We start from the raw sequence: 6,974 nt of genomic DNA, 5'->3' as shown, positions 1-6,974 counted from the left end.
AGAGACAGTCTCAAACAGCTTAATACAAGCTCTGGAAAATAGTCAAAGTTTTACAGCACCAAGAAGACACCTAATTAAGAAAAAAACACCCTTATTCACCCTTGCCCCACCCCCTTCTCAGCATGGCAGTGGCCTTGGTTTTGAGAAGGTGAAAGGTCAGTTTCCAGTCCCCTTCCCCCATCAGAATGGGAGAGAGAAGAGCAGATGTTATTTGCCAACTACTGTGTACAACTTTTCTAATTAGTCTGGGGATACCTGAAGGACTGCTGCCTGGTTCTCATCTGTTTTACATAACTCAGAATCCAGGCAGAAAAAGTGTCAGGAGTGGCTCATAAAAGCTACCAGGTGGACATACAGTGGACTACCTAAGGCACAGAGAAGCTAGGGTGAGATTTTTTGGGAAATTAAAGTATTCAAAAGCAGTCATATGGGGGAATTTGGAAAGCCATTCACATGCACAGGTAAGACAAACTTTCAGAAGAGTCCTGAGAAAACCTTAAGCTTTCATCTGGGCTGATCCCTAGGCTAAATGGTAAACGCATGAAAAGACTGGAAGAGGTGGCTGTTCTCTCTCTCTCTCCCCGTCTCGTATGTGTGTGTGTGTGTGTGTCTGTGTGTCTGTGTGTGTGTGTGTATGTCTCCCTGTGTTTTTTGTTGTTGTTTTTTAGTTTCAATTCCTGTCACTAAAGAAAATTTCTGTCAAACATTAGCTGAGCATGAGCTAAAGGAACAGAGACTTCAGTGATCACACACATCAAGGAATAGCCTTTGCAAAAAGAGTTTGAAAAATTCTCAAAACAGACTAATATAACCTTCAACAATATAAATATCAAATCCTGGAGGAAGGTGATAATATGATTTCCAAAGTTGCCACATCATAACAAATGGCAAGCTTTTAACAAAGAAATTACAAGACATGAAAAGAAACAGGAAAACACTGCTTATTCTAATGAAAAATTACATAGAAAGAAATCATTCCTGAGTAAACGCAAGACATCAAACTTACTACACAAAGACTTTATAACAAATGTTTTAAATATGTTCAAGTGCTAAGGAAAAACAAAGAACTGAAGGAAGTCAGCTGTTATCTGAAAGGAGAAAAGCTTAGTTTCCTCTTGATGGATGGAAGAGGCCCTCAGGCACAACAGTTAAGACACTACCATCTACTTTGTGGCATCAAAATATGGTTAAAAATAATTTTAAAAAGAATGGAAGGAAATCAGGAAAGTGATATATAAACAAAATGAGAAAATCAACAAAAGATGGAAATTATAAAAAGAAACTGAACAGAAATTATGGGGCTAAAAAGTATAGTAAGCAAAATAAAAGAAAATTAACTAGAAGGGTTCAAAACCAGATTTGAACAGACAAAAGAAAGGTTTAGTAAACTTGAAGATAGAACAATTAAAATTATGAAGTATGAGGAGCAAAAAAATAAAGCATGAAGAAAAGTGATGAAAGCACTTACGGGACAACATTGAGCAAATCAAAATATGTATTATAAGAGTTTCAGAAGGAAAGAGAAAAGAGCAAAATGAACAAAAAAGAGACAGAAAAATGACAGAAAAATTTAACAAAATGCAATAGTAAGCTCTTACCTATTAATAATTGCTTAAGTGTAAATAGAACAAACTCACCAATCAAAAGGCGCAGAGTAGCCAAATGGATTTAAAAAAACACACACACAGGATCCAACCATATTTGTCTATAGGAGATTCACCATAACTTTGAAGACACACATAGGCTGAAAATGAATGGATGGTAACAGGTACTTCATGCAAATAGTAACACAAAGGAAGGGGGAGTAGCCATACTAATAGTAAAATAAACTTTAAGTCTAAAAGTGTCATAAGGCACAAAGAAGGTCATTATATAATAACAAAAGAGTAAATTCAACAGGGAGATATAACATTTACAAACATACACACTCAACTTCAGAAGGCTTAATTATATAAGGCAAATATCGATATATCTAAAAACAGAAAGAGACAGCAATACAATAATAAAAGGAGACTTCAATACCCTACTTTCAACAATAAATAAATTATCCAGACAGAAAATCAATAAGGAATCAATGAACTTGAACCCTATAGACCAAATGAACCTAACAGATATGTACAGAACTTTCCACCCAACAGGAGAAGAATACATGGTATTCTAAAGCACATTCATAGCATTCTCCAGTATAGACTACCAGTTAGACCACAAATCAAGTCTTAACATATTTAAAATCATATCAAGTACATTTTTTGACCACAATGTGATTCCTTCATTTATTCGTTCTTTGAGTGTTCTTTAATTTTCACATATTTGTGAATTTTCACATTTTCCTTATGTTACTGATTTCTACTTTCATTCTACTAAGATCAAAAAAGATACCTGGTATGAATTCAATCTTCAAAAAATTTTTCTCATCTTTATACTGGTATAATTGACAGGTTAAAATTAAAGTGTACAATTGATGTTTTGATATATGTATACATTGTCACCACAATGAAGTTTATTAACTTATCCATCACCTCACATAGTTACCTTTTCCTGATGAGAATATTTAAGATCTACCCTCTTTCAAATTGAAATCTACCCAGATTTCAAGTAAAAATACAGTAGTATTAACTATTGTCACCTTACTGTACATTAGACCTCCAGAACTTACTCATCTTGCATAACTTTGTAATCTTTGACCAACGTTACCCCACTTCCCTTTCCCCCAAGACCCTGAAAACCACTATTCTACCCTCTGATTTTATGTTTCACTGTTTCATTTGACTATAGATTCCATGTATAAGTGGCATCATGCAGTATTTGTCCTTCTGTGGCTTGCTAGTTCACTTAGCGTAATGTCTTCTAGCTCCATTCTTGTTGTGGCAATTGCCATGGTTTCTTCCTTCTTTAGGCTTAATAATTCACATATATATGTTATATATATGTGAATATATTATATATATGTATATGTGTGTATATATGTATATATCTTTATCCATTCATCCATTAGTCAACATTTAGTTTGTTTCCATATCTTGGCTATTGTGAATAATTCTGCAGTGAACATGTAGGGCAGATATCTCTTGTATCAGGTGATTCTAATTTCCATCCCTTTGGCTATATACCCATAAATGGGATTTCTGGATCATATGCAATCCTATTTTTAATTTTTTAGGAGCCCCATGCTGTTTTCCATAATGGCTGAGCCAATTTATGTTCCCATCAATAGTGTACAAAGTTTCCCTTTTTTCCCACATTCTCACCAATACTTGTTAATCTTTGATCTTTCTGATAATGACATTTCTAACAGGTGTGAGATGATATCTTATTTTGGTTTTGATTTGCCTTTCCTTGATGATTAGTGATGCTGAGTATCAGTTTATACACATGTTTGCTATTTGTATGTCTTTCTCAAGAAACCGATTGATGCTCTTTTTAAAAATTGAGTCATTCAGGATTTTTTTGCTCTTGAGTTGGAGTTCCTTATGTTTTGCATATTAACCCCTTATCATATATATATGGTTTACAAATATTTTCTCCCATTGCATAGGTTGCCTTTTCACTATATTGTTTCCTTTTCTGTGCAAAAGCTTTTTAGTTTGATGTAATCTCACTTGTCTATTTTTACTTTTTGTTTCCTGTGCTTTTGATGTCATACCCCAAAAAACCATCACTCAGGCCAATGTCAAGAAGATTTTTCTCTTTGTTCTCTTCCACTAGTTCTATGGTTTCAGGTTTTATGTTTCAGTCTTTAATCAATTTTGAGTTGATTTTTGTGTATGGTATGAAATAAGGGTCCAATTTCATTCTTCTGCACATGAGTACACAGTTTTCCCAACACCATTTATTGAAGAGACTATTCATTCCCCATTTTGTGTTCTTAGTACCTTTTTTGAATGTCAGATATTAACAAAACTAAGATAAATTTTGAAAAGACAACCAAAATCAACAAACGTTTAGCTGAAATAAGAAAAAAAGAGAAAAAACTCAAATAAATATAATTAAAAATGAAAGAGGAGATATTACAATATCCATTATTTCAAGTGGGATATTGAAATCCCTTACTATTATTGTATTGCTATTTCTCACTTCAGTCCTCTTAATATTTGCTATATATATTTAAGTGCTCTGACACTGGGTGCATATATTTTTATAATTGTTATGTCTTACTAGTGAAGTGACCCTTTATCATTATATAATGACCTTCTTTGTCACTTGTGATAGTTTTTAACTTAAAGTCTATTTTTTCTGATGTAAGTATAGAGCTATTTCTTTGTGTTATCATTTACATAAAACATTTTTTTCCATTCATTTACTTTCAGCGTAGTGTGTCCTTAATTCTAACATGTACCTCTGATAGATAACATATTGGTTAGATCTTATTTTTTTTTAATCCATTTAGTCAATCTATGTCTTTTCATTGGGAAATTTAATCCATTTAATTTAAAATAATTATTGGTAAGTAAGGACTTATTATTTCCATTTTGTTAATTTTTTTCTGTCTGTTTTGTACCTCTTTTGTTCTCTCTTCCTCTCTTATTTTCTTTTCTTGGCATTATACATTCTTTAACATCCTCCATTCTTTAGCCTTGTCACTTGGTCACTGCAAAATGACTGTCACAATTCTAATAATCACAACCTCATACACATTTTCCAAAGGTTGAAAAAAGGAAGACTTGGAAAAGGAGCTCTTCTTACATTTCTTTCCCCTTTCATCAGGGAGGGGAAAAATTTTTCTAGAAATCCTCCAATAGATTTTTCCTTGGATTATAATTGCCAGAACTGTGGCATGTGGATATCTTTAGCTGTAAAGAAAGCTGGGAAAGTTAATATCTGTTATTTTCATATAAGTTAATATCTGACATTTCTAACTTGAATTGTGGGGAGTTGCCAGAAAAGAATACAGTTGCCGCTCTATATCTATGCGCTCCTAATCTATAGATATAGTCAATCACAGGTGAAAAATATTCACACACACACAAAAGTTCCAGAAAGTTCCTGGAAAGCAAAACTTTAATTTGCTGCATGCTGGCAAATACTTACATTGCATTTACAACCATTTACATGGTATTTACATTGTATTAGGTACTGTCAATAATTTAGAGATAATTTGAAGTATATAGGAGGATACATGTAGGTTGCATGAAAATTATATGCAATTTTATATAAGAGACTTGAGCATCCTCAGATTTTAGTATCTGTGGGGGGTCCTAGAAGCAATCCCTCATGGATATCAAGGGACAATTGTAGTTACTGAGTCTGACAGACTAACCCACTATTTGACAATATTTATTATGATAGCTTTGAGGCAGGTGTTTGCAGAATTTTAGGACTTCCCCTTGAGACTTTCCCAAGTTCCTCATTAGTGTAATAAGTAGAAACTAAGACACTGGTTTCCAGATGATACTTTGAATTTAAGAAACCACAGCCAGAAGCATAACCATGTATATAATTATGAGTCTAATATTAGAGTAGAAAGGGGTGGTAAGCAACATAATCCCCAATTTTCCAGAAGCCCAAATTGTTTTAATTAAAATAAGACAAATTCTCAAGGGCATATAGAATCAAAATTTATAAAATGTAAAATATTAATAATGGTGTTATGCATTAGACAACAAAAAATTTTAAAAGTTATGTCTATGTGAAATTAGTTTGAAAGTCTTATAATCACTTTGAAACACAAATACACACTTTCAACACAGTACCTCTATGTTGGTATAGCTGGCATTTTCATCACGTACATTTGTGAACTCATTTTTCCTATCAACACTCATTCACAACTATGCATGTTACTAAACAAATTCAATATGTTTGTAATTAACTATTTGTTTAATGTACATTGTCAGAATGACCTCCACAGAAATAACTTTGATTTGTAGAGTTGACTTTGTAAATGAGGATTGGATTCTAAAATAAGCATAGTGTTAGAAGTCTTGGCTAGAGAAATTAGTCAATAAAAGTAATAAAAGTTATCCAAATCAGAAAATAAAAAGTAGAATTATCTCTGTTGGCAGATGATAAGACCTTATGTGTAGAAAACTTTAAAGACTGCACAAAAAATTTGTTAGAACTAATAACCGAATTCAGTAAAGTCACAGGATACAAAATTAACATGCAAAAATCAGTTGCAGCTCTACACATTAACAATGAACTATCAGAAAAGGAAATTAAAAAAATTTATTGGCATATAATTGATTTACAATGTTGTGTTACTTTCTGCTGTACAGCAAAGTGACTCAGTTATAATATACATATGCATATACACTCTCTTTTTAAGATTCTTTTCCCACATAGGTCATCACAGTGTATTGGGTAGAGTTCCCTGTGCTATACAGTAGGTCCTTATTAGTTATCTATTTTATACATAGTAGTGTGTATATGTCAATCCCAATCTCCCAATTTATCCCTCCCCCCTCCTTCCTAGTAACCATAAGATTGTTTTCTACATCTGTAACTCTATTTCTGTACCATTTTTTTAGATTTCACATACAAGTGATATCATATGATATTTGTCCTTCTCTGTCTGACTTACTTCATTCAGCATGACAATCTCTAGGTCCATCCATGTTGCTGCAAAAAAATATGGACTGTTTCACAAATTTGCATTCATCCTTGCTCAGGGGCAATCTTCTCTGTGCTAATCTTCTCTGCATCATTCCAATTTTAGTACATTTTCTGCTGAAGTAAGCACCAGAAAAGGAAATTTAAAGAAAAATCCTATCTATGATAGCATCAAAAAGAATAAAATATCTAGGAGCAAACAAAGGATGTGAAATATGTATACTGAAATCTACATCACTAATGAATGAAATCAATGAAGACACAAATAAATGAAAAGACATCCTATGTTCATGGAATGGAAGAATTAATATTGTTAAAATGTCCATACTACCCAAAATTACCTACATATTTAATGCAACGCCTGTCAAAATTACAATGATATTTTTGCAGAAACAGGAAAGAACATCCTGAAATTCATATAGAACCAA

General features: G+C 32.8%; 1 non-coding gene and 1 pseudogene across 1 annotated transcript; one reads left to right on the top strand and one right to left on the bottom strand.

Moving 5' to 3' along the window:
- Window positions 1–1,081: 1,081 nt before the first annotated feature.
- LOC130847266 (U6atac minor spliceosomal RNA) lies at window positions 1,082–1,193 on the top strand (annotated as a pseudogene).
- A 5,368-nt stretch (window positions 1,194–6,561) lies between these two features.
- Window positions 6,562–6,672, bottom strand: LOC130847314 (U6 spliceosomal RNA). Its single transcript, XR_009052086.1, has one exon. It is a non-coding gene; the product is annotated as a U6 spliceosomal RNA (small nuclear RNA).
- Between the last annotated feature and the right edge of the window lie 302 nt (window positions 6,673–6,974).

Source organism: Hippopotamus amphibius, chromosome 2 (assembly GCF_030028045.1).
Source record: "Hippopotamus amphibius kiboko isolate mHipAmp2 chromosome 2, mHipAmp2.hap2, whole genome shotgun sequence".
Classification (NCBI taxonomy): domain Eukaryota; kingdom Metazoa; phylum Chordata; class Mammalia; order Artiodactyla; family Hippopotamidae; genus Hippopotamus; species Hippopotamus amphibius.
This window is presented reverse-complemented; position numbering and strand designations above follow the sequence as displayed.